At 44.7% G+C, this 26,506-nt stretch overlaps 1 long non-coding RNA gene across 2 annotated transcripts in view; it reads left to right on the top strand.

Moving 5' to 3' along the window:
* The first annotated feature begins 7,603 nt into the window (after positions 1-7,603).
* LOC103690969 (uncharacterized) overlaps positions 7,604-26,506 on the top strand; it is a 47,715-nt gene continuing 28,812 nt past the window's right edge. The window contains exons 1-2 of one of the 2 annotated variants that reach the window (XR_015649252.1): positions 7,604-7,777; positions 13,181-13,375. This is a non-coding gene — a long non-coding RNA (uncharacterized LOC103690969). The remainder of the gene's footprint in view (positions 7,778-13,180; positions 13,376-26,506) is intronic. The other variant, XR_015649254.1, reaches the window with a different exon arrangement.

A 26,506-nucleotide genomic window follows, 5' to 3' on the forward strand; every position in this document is an offset into this window, starting at 1 on the left:
CTGGGAATTGAACCCAGGTCCTCTGGATGGTCTGCCAGTGCCTTTAATCACCAAGCCATGCCACTAATATTTTTTCCAAAAGACATTTTACCAATAAAATTTGAATGAGCAGTAAGCACATGAGTGGATAGAGGATAAGGTTTCATGCTTTTAATTTAGGGTTTGTTTTTATGTTATGCATATGAGCATTTGCCTGCATAAACGCATTGGTTGACCAAGATGCCCTTTGGTGGTATCACTACTCTGGTCCATCATCAGTTCTCTGCTTTGGGTGATTGAGTAGTTCACATCTCCCCAGGAACGGTGTCATACAACAAAATTCCAGGCTCACCACCAAGCTGCACAGGACAGAATTAGAGCAGTAGAGTGCAGGTTTGGGAAACTGCTGTAAGATACTAGCCATTGCCAGTGGACAAGGAAGAGCTGGGACTCAATCTCAACCTCACTAGGCTAGCGGACACAGTTCCTGAGCGAATGACAACAGGTCACTGTGGAAGTGGCCAGTGGAGACACCAGGGAGGAAGCTCTGTCCCAGGCTGCACTGAGGTCTTCCCAGCTCCCACAAGAACAGTTTCCAGCACCCAGTGGCTTTCCCGGCACAATATTCCAAATACTTCCACAAAAATAGATCAAAAGCCTAAAAGGCAGGTCAGGTTGATCTACTACCTGGGTCAGTGGTCCTACTACCTTGCTACCAATTTATGTCCTAGTTCATTTCAATTATTGTGGTAAAATACCTCAGTCAAAAGCAACTGAGGGAACAAAGGCTTTATTTACCTCATGATTCCATGGTACAGACTGCAAGGAAGTCACAGCAAGCTTGGTACGGCAGCTCGCTTCACACCCACAGTCAAGAGCACAGAGAAATAGACCCATGCACGCACGCACGCACGCACGCATGCACGCACAAATTTATTCACTTGCTTGCCTGTCCTTAGCGGGATTTCTTCACTTTGTAAACAGACCTGGTCTCAAACTTTGGGTCATGGCTCCTTTTGGGGATCAAATGACCCTTTCACAGGAGTTGCCTAAGACCATCCGAAAACAGGTATTTCAGATTCACGAAAGTAGGAAAATTAGTTATGAAGTAGCAACAAAAAAATAACTATGGTTGGAGGTCAACGCAACATACGGAACTGTATTAAAGGGTCACAGCATTAAGGAGGTTGAGAACCACTGCTTTAGAGAGGCTGGGGCGATGGCTCAGTGGTTAAGAGCACTAGATGCTCTTCTAGAGGGCCAGGGCTCGATGTCTAGCACAGACATGGGAGCTTATAACCCACTGTAACCCCAGCTCCAACTTTCCGAAATTTCTGCTGTAGCAGAAGCTGAATCCTGATGCCTCCCTGTGAGACCGCCATGTCAGCAGAGTGTTCAGGAGTGTGTTTTGTATATAGAAAGCGTTCAATTCGTTGCAGAGGTTTTCTAGGCTCTCAAGTCTACTCACATGTTTGCATCATGTGCATTTTGCCTCCTCACAGTGGCAGACAGACATACTAACAGTGTTACAGGTTTATTAGACTCAGAAGCTTCCTCATATGTTTGGGTATAATTAAACCCCAGTTGTCTCTGCTGCCCCTGTTCCTCCATTTTGAATGTCAACCATATGTCAGTGGAAATCTGACACTATATTGACAGCCATCTGTAGTTCATTGACTTAAGTTCTGCTCAGTCAAACTTACTCATTCTAGGGGGTGGGGTGCTGAGTGCAGGGGACAGCTGGATGGCTGTGACTGCCCATGCTTGTCATCCCAACATTTAGGAAGCAGAGGCAGGAAGATCGCCATGAATTTGAGGCCAGCTGGAGCTCCACAGTGCAGCCTGGGAGTTCAAGGCTATCCAGGGTCATACACAGAGTACGTCTTAACAAAACAAAATGACTGAAGTCACTTTTTTTTTTGAACATGGGAATAAGAGAAATTCAGTCTGAATTTCTAACCTCACTAATTTTTGGTCACTTGGGCCATTGGCAATGGTCCTCAGCCATAGGAGGAGTTCTTCGTCCCTAGTTTCAGCTATGATGATCTATATAAACAGATGTTTTCATCCATCTCCCCTGGAAGGCCACCCAGGTTCTCTAAGATTAACACATGAACAGATGTCACTCACATAAGCTCTTTAAACTTCCTGGCTTCCTGCTATTTAATTTCCTTAAAATTTGACCTATTTACCAAAATAAAATTTATGCATTTAAGACAGAAATTACAAACTTTTCTATGTCTCTGTTGAAAAGCTGCATGGGTTGTTGAATGGCTTCTGGGGGCCCGCCCCTTCCTGGGTGCTGCTTTACAACATTTTAGACAGTAAACATCTCTCGGTGAGGTCCGAGACATGTTTTAGGCATGTCCGTGCAGTGGTACTTCTCTCTGGGAATTTGTAAAAGCTGTTGAAGAACATGTAGACTTAGTCACCGTGATTATTCATATAACACCATACATAGTCTGCACAGGAAACAAGAATGCAGAAAAGAAAGCAAAAGGGCCTGCTTTCAGAAGGAAGCTTTGAGTTCAGTGTCTGTTTAGTGCTAACTAATAAACACAACATGTTAGCAAGTTTGAAATGTAATTGAAGTGTCTATTTGCATATTTAGCAGAAGAGAAGCACACTCATTAAACACACCGAGTTACACAAATGCCTTCACATCATCTACTGCACCCCTGCCCTGCTGATCAGTGCCAAGCAAGACCTACCGACGGGAGCTCTCGACAGTACGTGGGCTGCTCCAAACCCAGGCCTTATGAGGAAAAACCATAACTCCCATCAGCTCTTGTCTTTCCTCTTTGAGAAGAAGGGAAAATTTAGACCTGACAGCCCTGGGAATCTTTTTAGTGACATTGGAGACCGTAGATGGTAAATGTAGGAGGAGTCCTTGCCTCTGAGATGCTGCCATCCCTTGTGTTTTGGGTTTGTCGCTATAAAAGATGAACCACAGGAAGGCCCACAGTGTCCAGAGCTCTCCTGTGACATTACTAGCTTCATCGATGAATGAACTCAGTGACGACATTTCCAATTTTCAGAAGTCAGGTGTGCTATCTCAAAGCAGGATCAGAGGGTATCCACTGAGGCATCCCCCAACTCCCTTTCGTGCTGTGGGATTATGCACAAGTGTTGTAATAGGTCCTTCATGGCCCTGGCTTCTGGATGACCTCAAAGAACAGATCTGCCTGTCAGCTCTCTCTCTCTCTCTCTCTCTCTCTCTCTCTCTCTCTCTCTCTCTCTCTTTCTGTTCCACTGGAACAGAAAAGATGTTTAGCTGTGGTCCTCCTGTTCCTTAGCAGTTCCTTGGTACCACAAATTCAACAGCTCATCTTGGCTGGTAGCTGATGCTTAAGCTCATCCACAATCCATTCCCTCATTTAGGAGAAGCTCCCCAGAGAGAACCATCAGCATCCTCCACCTGTACCTGAGGTGGATGAAGCTCCTTTATCCCTCAGCTCCAGCAGCTGTGTGAAGAGACAGGCACATGAGAAATCTGCCCTTTTAGGATTCAGGATGCCAATAATTGCAGGGCTGCTCGTGAGCGCCTAGCCGCAACTCATAAAGAAGTGCTCTGTCTCCACCAAGCCAGGTTGCAAGGCCATGCGGCTGATGTTCCTTCGGGTAACTGGAAGACACCAAAGCTTACACATGACAAAACATAGTCCATTATGTAAAGGTTCCAGCTGAGCCTCTGGGTCCAGCCTACCCTGGGTCAGTTCACCACACAGCATTACAATGAGTTCCCGGTAGCTATTGTGTGTAAGTCAGTTGCAGTTGGGCTTTTGAGACTTAATCTTGGTAAAGCTCTTAGAGAAGAATTCACAAGCTGACTCATTTCTTAGATGTTGCTTATGACAGTTCTGTAAGGGAGGTGACATATGTGGGAAGCAGTGAGTGATTTGGGAAGGAGGCGAGGATGGCCAGGAGCCAGCGGTGAGTGGATTGAGGATCAGGATCAGAAAGCTGAGGGGGTAACAGGGTGAACAGAGGGATTTGATGAATGACTGTATAGTGTAGGGCCCTGTGTTTGGGTCTTCTCATCATTCCTCAAGACACGCCAGGCAAGGATGGAGGTCTCTCTAATTACACTTGGCATTCAGGCTATGTCCTTGACTGTTTTTGTCCTGGGGTCACAGGATTCTCTAGATCTATAAATTTTATATTTGTTTATAGAGCCCAGTGTTCATGACTGCTTGAAGGCGAACACATTCTTCCTCCTTACCTGAATTCTCTGCTTATAACATTTATTTTGACCTAAGAGGCCTTCTAGCCTGGTTGCCAACATTGTATTTTATGTATTAATATTACTAGGAAAATGCTGAAATACTCCCAGGAAGTGACTCACAGGAGACTGAAATGTCCAAGTTTCGAGTATAATTTTGTTCTTTACAAACCAAACGACAAACAATTTTTTTTCCTCAGAAACTCCTTTTAGAAAGCACGAAAGTTGTATTTCACAACAAAATCTGTGCTGGACAAAGAAAGCTCTTTTGTTCTTGTTTGTTTTGATTGATTTGGAGAAATTTGGCCAAGGTCTGTACCATCTTACAAACTGACAATGATTTACTCAGGCACTAATTACCTCGGAGACTTGGTTGGTACGGAGCTAGGTGGAAGGGCTCTGTTCACACTGGAGCTAGAGGAACTGTGGTTGTTGTTGCTGTCTCCTGTTGTTTTAGAGTCCTGAACACAGAACATGTACTGTCTTAGTTACTGTTCTATTGTTGTGATAAGACCAAGACCAAAGCAAGGTACAGAACAAAAAGTTTATTCGGCTTCACTACAGAGGGCAGGCCCGTGACCATCTGTCAGGCAACATGGCAGCAGACAGACATGGTGAGGGATCAATAGCTAAGAGCACAAATCCTTAGCTTCAAGTAGAAGGCAGAGAAACAGAGCTGGGAATGGAATAGCCTTTGAAGCCTTAAAGCCCATCTCCCAGGAACACACCTCCTACAACAAGGCCATACCCCCTAATCCTTCCCAAACAGTTTCCACCACCTGGGCACCAAGTATTCAAATACATGAGCCTATGGGGCCATTCTCATTCAAACCACCAGGCCTTCGATCAGTAGACTTGTGATTGAATGAATATTAAAACAAGTAGCGTAAATGGTACTTGAGATCTTGTAAGATTTTCTTTTAAATGCTTATCAGTTGAAGTTCATTTTGCAGAACCAGAAGCCTCTGTGAAGAAGAGAGGGTCAAGTAATAGGCTGGGGGACCTTGCTGACAGGTTGACAGGTATCCTCACCTCCAGAGGGACAGTGGCAGCAGACAGTTTCAGAGTCAGTATAAAAGCTTTGCCAAAGCCAAGGAGGAAGCTAATACCAAAGGTGTCTGAGAAAGCTGGGTTCTCATTAAGGAAAATCTTTTAAGTTCAACAGAGTCTTGGTTTTAGGAAGGTTTGAAAGGTGTGGAAGCTGAGCAAGGTGTTTATAAATTGTGCCTTGGGGGTTGGGGATTTAGCTCAGTGGTAGAGCACTTGCCTAGCAAGCACAAGGCCGTGGGTTCAGTCCCCAGCTCCGAAAAAAAAATTGTGCCTTGGCAGAACCCAGGAAAGCCTGGAAGCCCCACAACCTCTCTGTGACCTGGGTAGTGCTTGCAGCTTCCTATTCTGTCAGGATTCAGTAAACCCCTCCTCAGGGTGGAAGTCAGTGAAGAGGCTGTCATAAAATGGCAGCATGTGGGAATCAGGAAGAACCTCAATCTCCTCATAATGTTTGAGATGTATTTAGCATGTTTTGCTATTAGATTTTCTGCTGGTGTCTGAAGGCTTTGCACTGTGCTCAGCCTGAATTCCTATTCCCTGCCAGGGTCTGAGACTCAGTGGGAACTAATATATGTTGACTAGACAAGCGGAAGATTCCCACTTCCTGATTTACCAGTAGAGAAGGTGACATACAAGGACTCACTACACTCAATTACTTATACTTAATACACAGATGATTAGCATTCAATTTTACTAGGTGTGATTATTGTTTCTTTTTTTTTTTAATTTGACACAAGCTAGGGTCACTTGGGAGGAGGAATCTCAATTGAGGTGATACTGTCATCAGATTGGCCTGCAGGCAACTCTGTGGAATCATTTTCTTGATGTTCATGAGAGACCAAGTCACTGTGGTAAGTGCCACCCCAGGGCTGCTGGTTCTGAGTTAAAAGAAAGGCTGAAGAAGCCAGGGTGAGCAAGGTAGTGGACAGCATCCCCCAATGGCAGGGAAAGGGTCCCTTAGTCCCCCAGTGCTGACCTGACTAAGACAAGGAGGATGGTGTTACATCTCAGCCCCAGTATCCCTCCCTGTCAGTGGCCTCTTCTCATTTCCTCTTCTAGGGTGCTGGGGAAGGGCTGGATCTTCAGCCATCCAGCCAGATCCTGGCCTCTCTGGCCTTCGCCACTTTTGTGCTGAGGAGAGGAAGCTAGAAGCAAAGCTGCGAGCAAAATTCTAAAATTAGGAAGGCTAGTTTTCCCCAAAATGGTACCATGATTGGGATTGAAGAGCCTGTTCCGCAGCCAAGAGCTTATGCTGCTCTCACAGAGGATCGGTCTTCAGTTCCCAGCACCCAAAACAAGGGGCTTACATCTGCTGGTAAGGCCAGGTCCATGGGATCTGATGCCCTCTTCTGGCTTCTGCAGGCACTGCACACACACACACATACACACATATACACACACACTTAAAATAAAAATGAAATATCTCAAGTATAAGTACAGTTATAAAACTTAGTACTATGGAGAAATTCCACTCAGTACCCCAGATACATTCTAATCCCCATGGATCTGCTTCCTGTCAGCAATTTCATTCATTTCCACTGTAATCTCCTTTCAGAAATGTTGGACCATCAATTTCCCCACCATTTTCATTCCGTTTTTCCCAGTGCCTGGTAAGTCAGCAGCACAACAGTAAACTGTGTTTTATCTTATCGATTTGATTTTGTGCAATGCTGTATGCTTCCATATATCCTGCAGACCAAAAAAAAAAATGTTCTGGAAACCATTTCTCAATTCTAAAAGTAAGTTTTTGGTAAACAGTCTCGGATTCAATCTGGAATAAATTTTTATTTTGAACTATTGATGAACATATTTTTGGCTTCTGAGCAGGCGTGCATTCTCTGCTGAGTATTTACTTGAATGTTCTTGCTTGAGTCAACATAATTACATTTTATTTGGTTTACTTCAACTCAGCTATAAGATGTTATTCTACTAATAGCTGTTAGGACCTGACCTATAGTGATCTGCTAGGCATTTCAGGCATGATCCCTAACTTTGAAAACTAGCAGCCTGGTTGGAAAAAAATAGAGGAAATTTAAGCTAATTTGTGAGCCAAATGTAGTATTCTGGGAAAGCCAGGGGTAAGCCTGAGGCTACTACACCATAATCCCCTCCTACACTGTGGCAGACATTACTAATCACTGCTGTATGATCGCTGTGCCAGGGTGGTCCTGGAATCATTTTCATCAGTCACTACCAATTGATCAGGATCAGCATGCTAACTAAGTCTCCTAGCCACCTCTGGGATAGATTGCATAACTTCTCAAAGGGCTTCCAATTGGAAGAATTCTGTCTGGGTGTGTGCCTGCAGGCTTTGTGCTTAGAAACTTAAGTAGCTTGGTGATTACAAGATCTGTTACTCGGGAACGAATTCAAGCCACATGGACCTTCAGTGGATTGTATTTTTTTCTTCAATCAACTCACATCATGAATTCATGTAGTATTGTGAAGAAGCATTTGGGAGAGGAATCAGAAAGTTCTGAAATCTCTCATTTAGATAAATGTGTGAAGTGAAGAGACCCCCGAAGGGTAAGTAAGATTTCACTGTCGTCTGCCACTAATATTGTGAGTTGGTCAATGGCCAGCTTTCTTTGGGAATTTGAACTTCATCGTGAGGACAGGGAGAGAGAGTTATAGCATTTTAATAACAGTTTCCCATAATTATCCAAGTCATCAAACTGGTGTCAATAACAAATGAAAGCATAATGGTTTTGCTTGAATTTGATGGTTGAAGTCTGACCCTGGACCCCTTCCTCAGTCTTAGGGAAAGTCCTGGAATACCTGCCAGGATTATCTGTGACCAGGGGACGGAATCAGAAACTGCCTAGCCTCGAGACTCGTTGGCCCTCCCCCATCTGAACAGATAGAGTCACAGTAACGAATGTGGGTCAGCGTATCTGACTCAATGCCTTTGTGCTGGGCTCTGCTAGGGGAAGATGCTAGGGTGGGGTGCATCAGGGTTGGATCTTAGTGTGAAGGGAGCATTGAGTTAAGGCCCGGTGCTGCCTTAATAAGATAATAGCGCTCACTGGAGATTACTTCTCTTGGGGGAATGTCAAAGGCGAGAAAGCGAGGGTGCTTTGTTATGGTTGAGACTTCCCACTTCCCGCCCTCTCATGAGGTCCTGTTTTGAGAACTTCTGTGCAGCCCACATGATTACTTTCACATTACTCTGTTCTCAGTAGCACGGGACAGTGTGAGGTTGCTTCTGTATATATACAGTGAGGAATGAATAACCGTCTGGTGGGGCTCGGAGGCCAGATTTTTAACTTCAGTCTGGTTTTAGTGTTTTGACATTTTCTTCCCGACACCAGCTCAGTGACACATTAAAAGCTTTCAAGGCCTGAGTTTATTGCTGCTGCCATGAGAATGGCTCACAGGAACCTGCACTTTAGTGAAATGTCAGCCATGAAGCTTACCGTTTGGCTAACACAAATGTCAAACTGGTGCCTGTAAGGTGAGGCGGATGTTGGTCATGGAGACAGGGAGTTGGGCGATACCTGTTGTCTGGTCATCGTATTGGGTCTGGAGTGAGGTATGCTGGGCTGTGTTGGGGAGGCCTGGGAGCCCTTCACATGGTCCTCACCCAGACAGCTTAGGGTTCAGGCCCCCTGGAGATAAAAGGCAAAGATAAAAGGCAAGTGAAATCAGTTAACACACCTCCCTTCTGATGGCTCTCTCCTAGGTAGCTATGCCAGTCCGGAAAGTCCGTTCTGTGATCGATTTTCTTAATGAGTTTTCTCAGCTCAAGGGTGTTGGATCAGCTGTGGGTGATCTAGGCTTTATCATGGTACTGGTAAGAAGCAAAGGACCTTATGGATAAATACACTTGGCTGAGATACAACACTGGAAGCCATTATCTCCAACTTTAACCCAAGCTACAGCGGATGAACAGAAGTATTAACATTTCTTTAAAATGGGAAAGTGAAAGGCAACCAGAACTCATAGGCCCCAAGCTCTGGAGTTCTGAAAGCCCTGCATCTTCTTGTCTGAGTCCTTTGTCACATTTCACATCTGCCTGGTTTGTAGATCTGTGTCCTAAATGGCTAAGTCTACCCACTGGACATGAATGGGCCTGCCCTTCCTGAGTCTTGTACAATGGAAGGCAGTTCTAGAGCCTGCACTCAGTAAACATGCCTTCCTGAACCACCTCAGGCCTGCACTTGAGAGACGGCAAGAGGGTCCTGAAGAGGAGCATGTGCTCCTTGCTGCTCCTGCCCCTGGGCTCCTGCTTGTCCCAAAGAGTCAAGTCATATCAACTCCTCCTCCCCCTCCCTGTCTCCCTTCCCCTTCTTCCTCCCCTCCTCTCCCTGCTCATCTTCCCCTCCTCTTTCTTCTCCCCTTCTCTTCTTCTGCCCCCTTCCCCTTCTCCCCTCCTTTATGGCTTCAGGTGCTTTGCTGATTCTATTTATTCCCATGATTATCCATCTGTCTTCCCCTCAGAAATAAAAACAACTTGGGGAAGAAAGAATTTATCTGGCTTATGAAGTGACAGTATATCAGTGAGGGAAGCCAGCAGAGGCATTCACAGCAGGAACCTGGACAAGAGAACTACAGCAGGGACCATGGGGGATCCAGTCTGCTGTCTTGCTCCCAGGCACTCACATTTAGCTATACGTACACCAAGACTACATGCCCAGGGGTGGCACCATCCATAGTGTGCTTGGCCACCCCATATCAATCAGCAATCAAGAAAATATCACTCCAACATGCCCATAGGCCAATCTGATGGAGGAGGTTCCTCACCCCCTCTTTCCAAGTTGGCTACCAAGATTAGCTGTCATACTATGGGATACACATTGTTATGGCGCTGAAGGTAGTGGAAGAGAAGTGGGAATGGGCTTTGCAATGTGAAGAAGGCTATCCACTACGAAGGGTCAAGGCTATCCACTACAAAGAGTCAAGGCTATCCACCACAGAAAGTCAAGACTATCCACTACAGAGAGTCTTGTAAAAGTTCACTGTCTTTAGCACGAATCATTTTGCCAGTTTAAGTGGGTTACTGATGTTATTAAGTGATAGACACTGCAAGATTTCTTACAGGGGTCTCAAAGGAAGCAACGGCTACAAGGAATCCTTGGATGATAACAGTTTTATCATGTGGCCATAGCCCACTAAGTACCACTATGATGACATCTTCCTCACTAAAGCCTGTCCTGACTATGCTCACACAACATCGAAGCAGTTGGGTGGTTATGTAGCCATTTGGGCTAGGTATTTTACATAGTTTAGAGCTCTAGACTCAGTCATAAGTCAGAACAGGTCCTTTCAGCTCACCTCTTTGCTATGCTGCCCACAAATAATGTATGTAATCCTGAGGCCCTGGAAATAACATAGCAAGTGGTCCTGGGCCAAGAGCTTTGGAAGGAGGAGAAACAGGTGGTGATTGAGGCATATGGTGGGAAAAGAGATCATTCCTTCTAGAATCTCTGAGAGATCAGGAGGCTGAGACACAGCTGGACTTGCAGCTAAAGTTGGACGCAAGCTCCAATAAATGAAGTTGACAGATTAGAGTCCAGAGTCAGGTGGCCAGATCTCCAGAGTGTTTGCAAGCTTCAGTGAGCATGAGCCTTCTCAGAGGTTGGCCCAAGTTTAGAATCAGCCATGCTGCACTCCACAAGCAGCTACAGAGCCACACCATAGGTGACATCATCACTACCTGTGGCTGAATTCCAGACAGCAGTAAGAGAACTGTTGACATTTGTCCAAATACAGATACTCGACATGTAGCCATTGGTTTCACTCAGAACTCAACAACTGCTTTCTAAATGCCCACTGAAGAGCAGGGACCATGCTTCAAACTTAAAGAAAAACATGGCTTTGTGCTTTTCCCTATGAGCTTTGAGGTCAGGCAATGGTTCTTTACTAGGACATATCTGTCTCCTGGGAACACCTGACAATCATTCCAGTTGCTATTTCTGGGGAAGTGCAGGTAAAGGGCATGTAGCTAGCAGAGGTGCAAAGTGCTACTAAATACATTGCAAGCCTAGGAAAACTTCCCCAACAATATCTAGCCCAGTAGATCCAGTGGTATAGAGACTGAGAAGTGGAATCCACATGTTTACATGCAGAGACAATTAAATGTTGTGAATTATAATATCAGACTTCTCAAGATGCCCTGGAGTTTCTGAGGTAGACTCCAGAGGGCACAGGGAAGGAGCCCAGAGAGGGCTTGAAGGAAGAGAAGGTATTACTCTGGCCGATGAGGTAACAGTAGATAGCAGTGAGCCAAGGCCAGGGCATGAAATATTACAGCCTCTGAGGCCCTGAGAGGTTGTCCAGTGTTTAGAATATGGTTCTACTCAGCTCCAAAGCCCATCTTTTGCGTAACCACATGAAAAGATAATTATACACCAGCCTTACCCACTAAGAGGTCACATTGTGAACATTCAGTCCTACTTCCAGGTCAAGACAATCTCTCTAGTCAAGGTCCTGCTTGAGTATGTGGTTGAGAACGTACCAATTACAGACAAGCTCAGTGTCGACTCCAATGTGTCTTCTAGCTTTGTCATGTCTGTCTCACCTAGAAGGGTTAAGATCAAGGGAAGGAAATCGTCTTGCCCCAAGAGCTCTGAGGTTCACCCTGAGTACAGGAAGGTTAAAATCCTACAAGTCATGTGTTCTTTTCAAGAGAAGTCTGAGGTGATCAAGAGCCTGGGAAGCACTCCAGGGATTCAGCCTTTTCACACAGGTGGTCACTGGCTACTAACATTTCCTCCCTCTGGGCCTGTCACTTAGAAGTGAGCTCAGTCAGCCAGGGATTTAACATTAACAGAAGGTCAGTGTTTGTGCATATAGGATAAAATGTACCAAGAGTTACTTACAATTCTGGTTGCTGCAGCAAAGAGATTTTCCTGAAACCCCGGCCTTCCAACCTCCTTCTATGGCATGAGATAGGGTTCCAAGGTCATAATGTGCTTGGTAAAGGGTCAAACCATTACAAAAACAACAACGTGAAAGCTCAGAGCCTCCAACCAGGCAGGCTGCTTGTCAGAGCACAGCTCCATTTGCAGAAGTGCTGATGTGCATTTTTGCAGCATCCTATAAAATTGTGGCGAGAGAGGGAAATTTGTATTGGGTGTCTTCCACTCGTCAGCTGAGTTTCCATTACTCTGCTTGCTGGACGCTGGCGATCGGCTGGCTGACTGCGGCAAAAGCCAAGCCTGGAACTCACATCCAAGTATGGAAGGCTGCCAGGAAGGTGGTGACACCTAGACAGGGGGCCATGCGACATTCCCCCAGTCACTGGATACAGCTGCAGAAGACACGACAGGAGAGGTAACAGCAGAGGCCACTCCTTGCCCCATCAGTTGAGAAGAAAATAAATTCATCGAAGGGCAGGGATGGCCAGTCACTCAGGACCAAAATGTTTACAGAGTTCCTAAGAGAGGAAGCACATATCCCCTGGTGTAGTGGTGTGCTTGCCCCTGGAGCCTGGTCATAAGCCTGAGATGAAAGGGTGCTTATGTAAGACTGGAAACTGTGTCCCATGATGAGGAAACATGGGGCTGTTTTGAACCACTGCCTCAGCATTCTTTAACAATTAGTGTAATTTTTAGGTTATGGCCCATGTTCTAGGAAGAAAAGGAGGGGGGGGGAAGGGGAGGGAGAGGGATAGAGAGAGATGGGGAAGAGGAGGGATAGGGGGAGAGGAGGGAAAGAGGGAGGGGTGGGGATGAGGAGGGAGAGAGGAGAAAGGAGAGAAGAGGAGAGGAGAGGAGAGGAGAGGAGAGAGAGAGAGAGAGAGAGAGAGAGAGAGAGAGAGAGAGAGAGAGAGAGAGAGAATGAATGTATAGGAGTGTCTTGGGCTGCTCTGCCAGCCTGTTAATGCCCTAGGAAGATGCACTTATAGACTTGAGCCACATAATACTTCAGAGTTCTGGTTCCCAGGATGAAACTGTCAGAAATCTATTTCCTTACTCTCCCACATAGATGCGACCCTCCTGTAATATACACCTCGATAGCTTTCTGTCACTTCTATGAGGACACTGCAATGTACCTGGATGGCCATTGTCTGAGGTCCTTCCTTGATCAAATCCTTGAATCTCAGGTCCCTGCGGCAGCTGGAAACTGTCTGAAATGCACATTGAACATTCATGGACAAGACCTAAGTCACTGACGTGAGAGGTGAGTCAAGAGTCACCAAGGGGCAGTGCCTGCCTGCTCTCAGCCTTGTGCACATGAGTGACTGGGTGTCTCTGTGTTTGTTTGTGTGTAAGCAGTGTGGTGTCTAGGTGGAGTCTGGGCAAGGCTGACAGCCACTGTGTCACAGTCAACTGAGGAGCAAGTCATAGCAAATCCCAGGAAGACGCTGCAGCAGGGAGCAGTGTGCATAGAAGAAGGGTATCGCTGTTGGATCCTGGAGGGGGCTGGGGATGCAGAGTGAAGGCGGAGCCCTGGACTTTTGTGTTCTGCCCATGCTCAGTGCTGAGGGGAGCATCCCCTGACCCTCACACTAATGCCTATCTCCCTTACAACCAACAACTGGAACTCAGTACAGACCGGAAAAGCATTGCAAAGTGAGGGCAGAGGAGAGGGCTGCCCTTGTCCAAGTCTCGGGAAGGCAGAGTGAGTTTGGAGAGAAACCTTGGGCTTTGGGTAGTGATGTCGAAGCTGTGGGAAGATTCCAGAAGCTAGGATCTCTTTTTAAATAGTAAAATTTATTAAAATCTTCTACATGGCTGATATTGGAAGATTATTTCCATACTATTGTGTCTCTTCACACTCTACTGTACAGGAAAAAAAAGAACACTGAGTTCAGAGTCAGAAAATACAGTCAGGGCTCAAGCCCAAGTCTACGAGAACTCAAGGAAGGTTTTTTATTTCTCTATCCTTTCTGCACTTCACTCACCGCCCGCCTCCCATTTCATTGTCTATAAAACTAAAGGGGCTGAGGACAGATGATAAGTAACCATCCCAAGCCTGACATTTTATAATACGATACTAGTCTGCTGTGCCATGAAACTCTTCACAAAGATGGTACCCTCTTCTCTTTGGGCCACTGCCTGTCCCTTGTGTGTCCCTTCTTTATATTATTTATCTTTTATATTCTGTAGAAGACACAATGATGATGATGATGATGATGATGATGATGGTGATGATGATGGTGATGATGATACAAATTGAGATGTATCTCTTAATCTCTAGCATAGGTTCTGATTTGCTTCAGACCACAACCATCATTAGTCTGACTCACGGATGCCTTTTCTCCTTCACAAAAGTTATATGAGCACATTACTCGTTTGGCAATTTTTTCAGGTATATTTTTACTATTATTTACACTGTGGGTACTAAAATAGAAGACTTAAGGATACTGACTATGTTAGCGCTTCAATAAACCCAGTCAGTGTCCATTAGGTATGGCATACATATAGTACTCGTTTGTTCACTGACCACTAATAGCCGTATAAACGACAAGGTGAGTTTATAATGTTGCCCTAATTGCATAACAATAGGAATGCGAAGTCGCTAGGATCTCTTTAAATGCTGTCTAGGGAAGGCTAAAGGTCACACAGCCAGCCCTGATTGCACATAACAGGAAATTGTGGCTCTGGGAAGCTACCTGATTTACAGGGCATCGCACAGTTCCTCAGTGGCAGCACAGGGTTCTAAAACTTGTGTCTCATGACTAGCTACAGGGCTTTTCCTTATCATCCTAGGCTACTTTTCTTCCAACAATTGCCCCTTCCCCCACAGGTGTGTTATTTCTTTGTAAACTCCTACGTTCAGATTCCTGTAAAACACTCTTGTCCTAAAAATGAGATGCTGAAATACAAGAGGGTAAAAGCATGTCTTAACTTTGAAAAGTATTTGTAATCGACAAAACCCATAATATAGTAGAAATTTCATGCAGAAATATATCAGTGGTATGGTCTATAAAAGGGATAAGACTTGGGGAAAATGAGTTTTCTCTAGAAACACAATTGATGCTAACACACTGAAACCCTAGCCGTTAGGTATTAGCAGTCAAAGAAGCTGAGTTCTTGTTTGATGCATAGGGATTTGGGGAAGGGGTGCAACCAGGTCCACAGCAGCCACAATGATGTAACGACAACAGATGCCTTCATGTCAGAGTCGCTTTTTCTTGAGCTTCAACTCAACCAACTTGGTCAGTAATTACCTCAAACTCAACTTCACCTCAGGCTTGACTTGTGACAGCATTGATGTGACATATGGTAGCCCTGTTCCTTCAAACACTGGACAGTGGTTCTTTGATTGGAAAAGAGAAAGGGGATCCGTGGATCTATATGGGAAATGAGCACTGCATGTGGTCTTCCTAAAATGCGTGTAGATGCTTATGATGCCTAATATTGTCAGCCTGATGAAATTTAGAATCACCATGGACATGAATCTCTGGACATACCTGTGAAGAAATTTCTAGATTGGATTAATTTAGGTGGGAGGATGAACACTCATTGTGGCTTGAATCCTAGTCTGTATGAAAAGGATAAAGAGAGGTAAACATAAGCAGCATCACTCCTCCCTCTCCCTCTCCCCCCTCCCCCTCCCCTCCCCATCCCCCTCTTCTCCTCTCCCCCTCTTTCTTCCCCCACATTTCTTTCCTTCCTTCTTTCCTCTCTGGGGGCTGAGCAAAGTACACTTTGGGAGGAATATCTGAAGTCATTCTGAGAGACAGTCAATGAGGGAGAAAGACCTGAATATGTGTGGTACCATCCAATAGGCTGAGACCCCAGACAGGACAAAAGGGATGGAGGAGGAAGCTACAAGCACAGAGACTCTACTCTGTTTCCAGGCTAGTATGAGGTGCCAGCCTTAGCCATATGTTCCTACTCACATGATGCTCTCCTGGGAGCACAGGAGCCAAGGATCCACTCCAACGCAGACCTAGTCCTTAAGTCATGAACCAAACTAAGTCTATCTTTTTTCCCATTGTTTCTCTTAGATTTGTGTCTGATTAGCACAGATATTAAGGAGCTAAAAGAGGAGGGAAGGAGCAATATGTGGTTGCTTAGCAACAAGAAAGGGTAACTTAAATTGCTTGAGAAGAGTCTAGCATCATGTGGTCAAAAGTCACCAGGAAGAACTAACAAAGGAACACATGACAATGAGAAATGTCCCTCAGAATTCCAGGTATTTGAACACTTAGTCTCCAGTTGGTGTATCCATTTAGGGAAGGGTCAGGTGATGCAGCCAGATAGAGGAAGTCCTGGAAGCAGGCTTTGAGATTTAAAGCCTCCTGCCACACCCCTTCCACTCTCTATTTCATGGTTGGGGTCAAGATGTGAGCTCTCAACTTCCTGCTTCTGCTACCATGCCCAGGACTTGCTGCTCCCTCTGCCAAGATTGACTTGTATCCCTCTGGAACCAGAAATCTGAATAAACCCTTCCATTTACGAGCTGCCTTGGTCATGGGGTTTTGTTGCAGTAAAAATAAAAAATAGTGAACTGTTCCTGCGCATACCCTGTAGGTCACACTCCCACTAGTTCTGGCTCCAGTGGGCCATTGGAACTAGCGATAATCGATCTCAGCGGCTCCACGCTGCTCCCATCTACTTTCTGACTCGCTGTCCATGAGCCATTCCAGCACGGCACCTGTCAGGCCACCGCCCTCACTCACAGCTCTCTTGGCTGGTTTCCACCACGCCAGGCGTAGACATCTCAATTCCATGGCGGACCCAGTCTGTCCTGCCACCATACACTCTCTTGAATACAATTAAGTCGCCACATGAAAGAACACATCACACAATGTCCTCCGATCCAATTGATAAGATATAATTTGCTCATCTAGACAACACAAAAACCTGTACATACCCATCCCTTAAGAATAGTCATAACAACCTGTAATGTGTGCAGAGAGAAATCTTAACACCCACCGCCGTGCTCTCTCAGCTCCCCCCCCCTTGCTCCTGCCTCCTCTGCCTCTCTAAAACTTTTCTCCAGCTCATCCTTCCTTCTCGTCCAATGGCAGGCCTCATTCTACCCTGTACCCGCCTTCACCTGCATAATGACCTCAACCTACAGGGTTTTATCACAGCAACAGAAAAGTAACAATACACTATCCCAAGCAGATTTTTTTTTTACTATGGTTTATTACATTTATTTATTGCTGGGGGAGGGGCACAGATGCTACATCATGGGGAGCCAGAGTGCAACTAGGTAGATCACCTCTCTCCTCCTGTACTGTGTGTGGGTCCCAGAGATAAAACTCAGGTCATCAGGATTGGTGACAGGTGCCTTGATAGGCTGAGCTCCCCCACACCCCCAGTTCACAGATAATTATTTACCAAATACTTTGTGTCTACTTTGGTGTTTGAACTTATACTCTTGATTTTTATGCTTAAAGATACAGCATTCTTCTGAAACACCGCTCCCTCTCTTTCTGGGAATGGCCACCAGGAACATCTGCTCCTGGACATAGCTGCATTTTCAGGCAGGGAAGGGAGGTTGTCTTGGATGTCATTCAACAGCAGGAAAATTCTCCTGCTGGGCGAATGCTCCCGTCCTTGTGTAAGGACCTCCCTGAGGTCCCGATCACCGTTTGATCTTTCTTTTATGTCAGGATTTCGGAGAAACGGTCCAGGTTGGCGGTACGAAAGTCATGCTCTGTGGAAGGCCGAGTTGGAAGATGGTTGGGTCCTGGTGCCTTGTTAAACCAAACAAATGTTCTGAGCAGTTGAGCTACTCTTGGAGACCGTGTGTTTACATGTCTAACTTCCAACAACAAAGGAAGTTGGGGCTCATTACAGTGGAAGTCTGTGCCACATGGCAGGCAGCAGCTTAGATCCATGGCTTCCTGTTTCTTTTCACTTCTCTCGGTGTGGACCCTCCTCATTTCCAATTTCCTGGACTCTGGTAGATCTTGATCTTCCTGATGGCAATCTACCAGTGCCACCAGATGTTCCCGGGCCTTTTCTAGTGAGGTGTGCTGTTTGTCACCGGACACTTCCAGGGCTTGTCTCAGAGAAGAACCATACTCTCTTCTTCAGCTGCAAAGCTGACCTCTAAGGCCCATTTTACTTGAAAAGGGATGAAAGGAAGCCAACAGGAATCCAAGGTTTTACTCCTCCAGGAGCCACTGGGTTCAGTGTTTTTCCTATTTGGAGACTATCATTGTACAGAGGCAATACTGTCAATGCAAACTTGACCCTCACCCTCATTAGACTGGATCTTACTGTAAATGCCCACCACCACCACCACCACACATCCATGTGTTATAGATTGGTCTCTGAGGTTGGAAGGATAGACCCTTCAAAAGGTGTATCCTAGAGGGAGGTGTTGAAGTCATAAGAGGCATGCTCTTAAAGGGGATTGTGGGACCGCTGTGCCCTGCTCTTACCCAACACAGAAGCAGGTACTCTGAGCCCAGGCACATTCAGGCATGAGCCTTAGAAAGAGGTAGAGTATGGGGATTTAGCTCAGCGGTAGAGCACTTGCCTAGCGAGTGCAAGGCCCTGGGTTCGATCCCCAGCTCCGGAAAAAAAAAAAGAGGTAGAGTAAACAGGGCCAAGGCTTCTGAACATCTAACGTCTAGACATCTTCTGGAAAATTTGGTAAGGCATTTATTTCAGAACACAGAATAAAACAGCTTCTTGGCACAGAACAGGGTTAAAGCAGTCTTCATGTTCTCAGAAGCAGGTGCTGCCCTGGCACTGTGGGCAGTGTGGGGGGAACAAAACCTCTGACTTTGAATGCAGCCAAGGTTTGGTGCAGCTTCTCTTCAACCTTTTTGTTTTTTCGGGGATCCAGGGAGGATTCCTTAGATGAGCGTTACCACAGCCTTCCTGTGAGTTATAGGACCCACCCATGCTCAGCCCAGCCCAGCAGGCCCACATCCAGCTCCAGCCACCTTGTCAAGGGCTTGCTCTTTGCAGCCACACTTTTGGTATGGCTCAAAGGAGCCCTTGTTTGATGCCAACTTCCTGCATGAACTGATCTAGCTCTGTGTTCCTTCCAACAAGCATGCTATGCTAGCTAGTTATTTTGCCACGCCTTGGTTCTCTAGAGTAATAGAGCTTAGAGGATGAATTACACACACACACACACACACACACACACACACACACACACACACACACACACACTAAAGGGGGGTATTAGAATGACTGACAGGCTGCAGTCCAGCTAATCCAAAGATGGCTGATTATGAACAGAAAGTCCAAGAATCTAGCAGTTGCTGGATGTCTCAGTTGGCCCTCAGTACACACTGGAATCCCAAAGAAGTAGGCTCTAATGCCAATGAAGGAATAGACTTGCTAGCAATGCCAGGGAAAACAGGCAGAGTAAAAGCTTCCTTCTGTCTTCTTATATAGGCTTCCAGCAGAAGGCGTGGCCCAGATTAAAGGTGTCTCTTCCCTTCTCAGGGTCAGGATTAAAGGTTATGTCTGTCTTCTTTCCAGCTTGAAAGATCTGAATTAAAGATGTGTCTTTCTACTTCAAAGATCCAGATTAGAATATTTTATAGTAAGCAAAAGTCCCTCACAGGTGTGCCCTCCATTTTGGGGTCTAATTCCAGATATAGTCAAGTTGACAACTAAGAATATTTACCACATGTGGAAGTTTCTTATATATTACCAAGTTTGTCTACAGCTTTTAGATATAGCTTTGGCCCCACACCCCCGTTTCTACTGCAGCTTTTGTGGGATGAGTCTGAGGAAATAATTCCTATAAGATGTTACCCCAGTGATGCTGGTCTCTTATTAATTCAACACATTATTTAGATCCAGCTAACCATCAACAACTGTCCCAGTAAAGCAAAAGGTTTCACCCCAGTGGTTTGGTATCCTGTCCATCACTGCTGGTTCTTCAAACCCAGCTGACCAGAAACCACAAATTCTTAACTCAAATGTTTCATAAAATGGTCCCAATAGAGTCTTGGAGGTGCTTTCAAATTCCCTAGGCCTCCACTGTCTGCATTTCTTTTAACACTCTTACCTTCCAAGCTCCTACAAAACAGACTATTAAGCTTTGAGCAGTCAATGATTTTTCCAGCCCCAAGTTTCAAACATTTCCATAACCCTCCCCCAAACAATATGGTCAGGTCTGTCACATCAATACCCCACTCCTGGTACTGATTTCAGTCCCACTTCTCTGTTGTTGTGATAAAACACTGACCAAAAGGAATCTGGGGTGTGGGCAGACATTATTTGGCTTACATAATTGAGGGAGGCCAAACCAGGAACTTGACGCAGGAATCTGGAGACTGAAATGAAAGCAGAGAACATGGAGGAATGATGCTCACTGGTCTGCTGTCTCTGACTTATTCAGTTTGCTTTTTATACAATCCATAAACATGTCCCTGGAGTAGAAACAACCACAGTGGTCTGGGCCATCCCACATCAATCATTAATCAAGAAAGTGTCCCCTAGACCTACCTACAGGCCAATCTTAAGGAGGCATTTCCTTAACTGAGGTCTCCTCTTCCCAAATATCACTAGTTTGCAGCAAGTTAATAAAAACTAACATAATATAACTGCAGGTTTTTCCACCCACACTCCAATTCCTGAATAACAACTCAGAGGCTTATTATTTATTTAAAAAATGCCTAGGTCAGGAACTGATACCATCCCACAGTTCCCTGCACCCAAATCCTGTGAGGAAGAGAACTGATCACCCAGGAATGCAGACATCCTGAGACTGCAGGACAGACTGCCACTTCTGCACACCTCTGCCCACATCCCTGGCCCAAGGTAAACTGCACAGTGTCTCTGGACACAGAGATACAGGAACAGCCAGCCACCAGGACCCACAGTTCTGGTCTGAGCCCAAGACCGAACTGAACTGGCCAAACAGCTCCCTGCATCCAAATCCCATGGGGGAGAGAGCTGGACCCTCAGAAGTGTGGACACTCCTGAGAAGTCAGAGGAGACTACCCTCTGCCCACAGCCCAGACCCAAGAGGGAATTGCCTAGTGCTAACTGTGCCCGCTGGATGCAAGGACCTACATAAGCAATCATGGGCAGGACACTTTGATTCCTGCCCATGCCTAGAGCTGGAAGACAGTCTCCAGGAGTGGCTACACACCTGAAATCAGAGCACTTGTTCTAAGGAAAGGCTGAAAGAAAACAGGAAAACAGTTCTACAGGAGTGCTGACACAGAGGCCTACAGGAGGGTCAAGTCACTCTCAGAAACAGCAAGACAAGCAAACACCAGAGACACCCCAATGGCTAGAGGCAAGCACAGGAACCTAATCAACAGAAACCAAGACTACTTGGTATCATCAGAGCCCAGTTCTCCCACCAAAGAAAATACTGGATATCCAAACACACCAGAAAAGCAAGATTTAGATTTAAAATCACATTTTATGATAATGATGGAGGACTTTAAGAAAGACATATAGAATTCCCTTAAAGAAATGCAGGAAAATACAAGTAAACAAGTAGAAGCCTTTAAAGAGGAAACACAAAAATCCCTGAAAGAATTACAGGAAAACACAACCAAACAGGTGAATGAATTGAAAATAGAAATAGAAAAAATAAAGCACAAAGGGAGACAACCCTGGATATAGAAAACCAAAGGAAGAGACAAGGAGCCATAGACAAAAGCATCACCAGCCGAATACAAGAGATAGAAAAGAGAATCTCAAGGGCAGAAGATACCATAGAAAACATCAACACATTGTCAAAGATAATGTAAAACGCAAAAAGTTCATAGCACAAAACACAGGAAATACAGAACACAATGAGAAGATCAAACCTAAGGATAATAAGTATAGAAGAAAGTGAAGACTCCCAACTTAAGGGGCCAGTAAATATGTTCAACAAAATTATAGAAGATAACTTCCCTAACCTAAAGAAAGAGATGCCCAGAAACATATAAGAAGCCTACAGAACTCCAAATTGAAACAGGCGGAGCACTACCGAATTCCTTCTAAGAAGTTACAATTACTTTATACCAAAACCACACAAAGACCCAACAAAGAAAGAGAACTTCAGACCAACTTCCCTTGTGAAGACTGACGCAAAGATACTCAATAAAATTCTTGCAAACTGGATCCAAGAACATGTCAAGACGATCATCCATCATGATCAAGTAGGCTTCATCCCAGGGATGCAGCGATGGTTTAATATATGGAAGTCCATCAACGTGATCCATTATATAAACAAACTGAAAGAACAAAACCACATGATCATTTCATTAGATGCTGAGAAAGCATTTGACAAAACTCAACACCCCTTCATGATAAAAGTCCTGGAAAGATCAGGAATACAAGGCCCATACCTAAACATAGTAAAAGCCATATACAGCAAACCAGTAGATAACATCAAACTAAATGAAGAGAAACTTGAAGCAATCCCACTAAAATCAGGGACTAGACAAGGCTGCCCACTCTCTCCCTACTTATTCAATATAGTACTCCAAGTCCTAGCCAGAGAAATCAGACAGCGAAAGGAGGTCAAAGGGATACAAATTGGAAGGGAAGAAATCAAAATATCACTATTTGCAGATGATATGATAGTGTACTTAAGTGACCCCAAAAGTTCCACCAGAGAACGCCTTAACCTGATAAACAACTTCAGCAAAGTATTAGGGTATAAAATTAACTCAAACAAATCCTCCATTCAAAGGATAAGCAGGCTGAGAAAGAAATTAAGGAAATGACACCCTTCACAATAGTCCCAAATAATATAAAATATCTTGGTGTGACTTTAACCAAGCAAGTGAAAGATCTGTATGACAAGAACTTCAAGTCTCTGAAGAAAAAATTGAGGAAGATCTCAGAAGATGGAAAGATCTTCCATGCTCATGGATTGGCAGGATTAATATAATAAAAATGGCCATTTTGCCAAAAGCAATCTATACATTCAATGCAATCCCCATCAAAATTCCTACTCAATTCTTTATAGAGATAGAAAGAGCAATTTGCAAATTCATTTGGAATAAAAAAAAAACCCAGGGTAGCAAAAACTATACTCAACAATAAAAGAACTTCTGGGGGAATCACCATCCCTGACTTCAAGCAGTATTACAGAGCAATAGTCATAAAAACTGTATGGTATTGGTACAGAGACAGGCAGATAGATCAGTGAAACAAAATTGAAGACCCAGAAATGAACCCACACACCTATAGCCACTTGATCTTTGATAAAGGAGCTAAAACCATCCAATGGAAGAAAGATAACATTTTCAACAAATGGTGCTGGTTCAATTGGAGGTCAGCATGTAGAAGAATGCAAATTGATCCATTCTTATCGCCAAGTACAAAGCTTAAGTCCAAGTGGATCAAGGACCTCCACATCAAACCAGATACACTCAAACTAATAGAAAAAAATTGGGCGATTCTCGAACACATGGGCACTGGGGGAAATTTCCTGAACAAAACACCAATGGCTTATGCTCTAAGATCAAGAATCAACAAATGGGATCTCATAAAACTGCAAAGCTTCTGTAAGGCAAAAGAGACTGTCATTAGGACAAAATGGCAACCAACAGATTGGGGAAAGATCTTTACCAATCCTACATCTGATAGAGGGCTAATATCCAAAATATACAAAGAACTCTAGAAGTTAGACTCCAGAGAGCCAAATCACCCTATTAAAAATGGGGTAGAGATAAGGGTTGGGGATTTGGCTCAGTGGTAGAGCGTTTGCCTAGCAAGCGCAAGGCCGTGGGTTTGGTCCCCAGCTCTGAAAAAAAGAAAAAAGAAAAAGAAAAAAGAAAAATGGGGTAGAGAGCTAAACAAAACATTCTTAGCTGAGGATTATCGAATGACCAAAAAGCACCTAAAGAAATTTTCAACATCCTTAGTCATCAGGGAAATGCAAATCAAAACAACCCTGAGATTCCACCTCACACCAGTCAGAATGGCTAAGATAAAAAACTCAGGTGACAGCAGATGCTGGCAAGGATGTGGAGAAAGAGGAACACTCCTCCATTGTTGGTGGGATTGCAAACTGGTACAACCCCTCTGGAAATCAGTCTGGAGGTTCCTCAGAAAATTGGACATTCTGCTACCTGAGGACCCAGCTATACTTCTCTTGGGCATATACCCAAAAGATACTCCAATATATAACAAAGACACGTGCTCCACTATATTCATAGCAGCCTTATTTATAATAGCCAGAAGCTGGAAAGAACCCAGATGCCCTTCAACAGAGGAATGGATTAAAAAAATGTGGTACATCTACACAAAGGAGTACTACTCAGCTATTAAAAACAATGACTTCATGAAATTCATAGGCAAATGGAATGAGCTAGAAAATATCATCCTGAGTGAGGTTACTCAATCACAGAAAAACACACTTGGTATGCACTCATTGATAAGTGAATATTAGCCTAAAAGCTCAAATTACCAAGATGCAATCCACAGACCACAGGAAGCTCAAGAAGAAGGATGACCAAAATGCAGATGCTCCCATTCCTTCTTAAAAGGGGGAAAATCCATAGGAGAGGATATGGAAGCAACGTTTAGAACAGTGACTCAAGGAACAGCCATTCAGAACCTGGCCCACATGTGGCCCATATATTTACAGCCACCAAAACTATATAAGATTGATGAAGCAAAGAAGTGTAGGCCGACAGGAACCGGATGTAGATCTCTCCCGAGACACAGCCAGAATACAGCAAATACATAGGCGAATGCCATCATTAAACCACTGAACTGAGAAGGGCACCACCGTTGAAAGAATCTTAGAAAGAACTGGAAGAGCTTGAAGGGGCTCAAGACCCCATATGTACAACAATGCCAAGCAACCAGAGCTTCCAGGGACTAAACCACTACCCAAAGACTATACATGGACTGACCCTGGGCTCCAACCTCATAGGTAGCAATGAATAGCCTAATAAGGGCACCAGTGGAAGGGGAAGCCCTTGGTCCTGCCAAGACTGAACCCCCAGTGATTGTTGAGGGGAGGGTGGTAATGGGGGGAGGATGGGAAGGGGAACAGCTATAAAGAAGGGAAGGGGGAGGTGTTAGGGGGATGTTGGCCCGGAAACCGGGAAAGGGAATAACAATCGAAATGTAAATAAGAAATACCCAATTACTAAAGATGAAAAAAAAAAAAAGAAATGTTCATCATCCTTGTACATTATGGAAATGTAAAAAAAAAATGCATGCTGAAAGGAACCGGATAAAGATCTCTCCTGAGAGACACATCCAGAGCATGTCCAATACAAAGGTCAATGCTAGCAGCAAACCACTGAACTGAGAACAGGACCCCCTGTGGGGGAATCAGAGGAAGTATTGAAAGAGTTGAAGGAGCTTGCAACCCCATAAAAACAACAATGCCAACCAACCAGAGCTTCCAGGGACTAAACCACTACCCAAAGACTATACATGGACTGATCCAGGGCTCCAACTGCATATGTAGCAGAGAATAGCCTTGTTGGGGCACCAGTGGAAGGGGAAGCCCTTGGTCCTGCCATGGTTGGACCCCCAGGGGAATATGGGGCAGTAAGGGGGATGTATGAGGGGAATACCTATATGGGGTAGGGGGAGGAAAGGGAATGGGGGCTTATGGTCAGGAAACCGGGAAGGGGAATAACATTTGAAATGTAAGTAAAGAAATATATCTAATAAAAATTTTAAAAAATGCCTAGGCCATACACTAGATTTGTTCCCACTGGCTTGTAAGTTATTTATCCTGTTCATACTATTCTATGTCTGCTACATGGCTAGTTACCTCTCCTCAGCTTCATACGTCCAACTTCCTCTGAGACTGGGTAGTGAATCTCCACTCTATTCCCCAGAGTTCCCCTCTCTCCCAGATATCTTACCTTCTAATCCTGCCTCGGCTTCCACAAAATGCTCACTTACAGCATATTCTTCTAGAAACCCCTCCTTCATGAGGAGGGCTGAGCCTTCCTGGTTTCTTGGGTTCTAACTTCAAAGTCATGACTTTTAATCATCTTTATCATCTCCTTCGTGGCAACTAATGAGATTTACACTTTGCTTGTTCTCTTGTGTTTTCCCCCAAATTCTAATAAAATTGCCTTAAACTTACTTCCAACTCCACTTTTAATTTTAGCAGACTCAGAACCCAAAAATAGACCCTCAGTTTCTCTGGTAACACTGCTAATTTTAGCCTGTCTCTTTCCTATACTGTAAATTTAACTTTTTTCAAACTATTTTTAGTGATGATTTTTAAATGCTTTAACCTACCTTTTAGCCCACCACCCACCAGAGGTAGTAGAGAATACAGTATATAGAAGAAGTGGATCTGTTTACAGAGGTTCTTTGGAGTATCTCCCATCTGTGTTATCTGGAAACTGACAGTTGAGTTCATGGTCAGCTCAATCCACTGGAAAAGGCCTCACAGATATATCAGTAGTCCAGTTTGGTAGAGTCAGGATAGCAAACA

The sequence above is a fragment of the Rattus norvegicus genome, chromosome 1 (assembly GCF_021556685.1).
Source record: "Rattus norvegicus strain SHRSP/BbbUtx chromosome 1, alternate assembly SHRSP_T2T, whole genome shotgun sequence".
NCBI classification, from domain to species: Eukaryota; Metazoa; Chordata; class Mammalia; order Rodentia; family Muridae; genus Rattus; species Rattus norvegicus.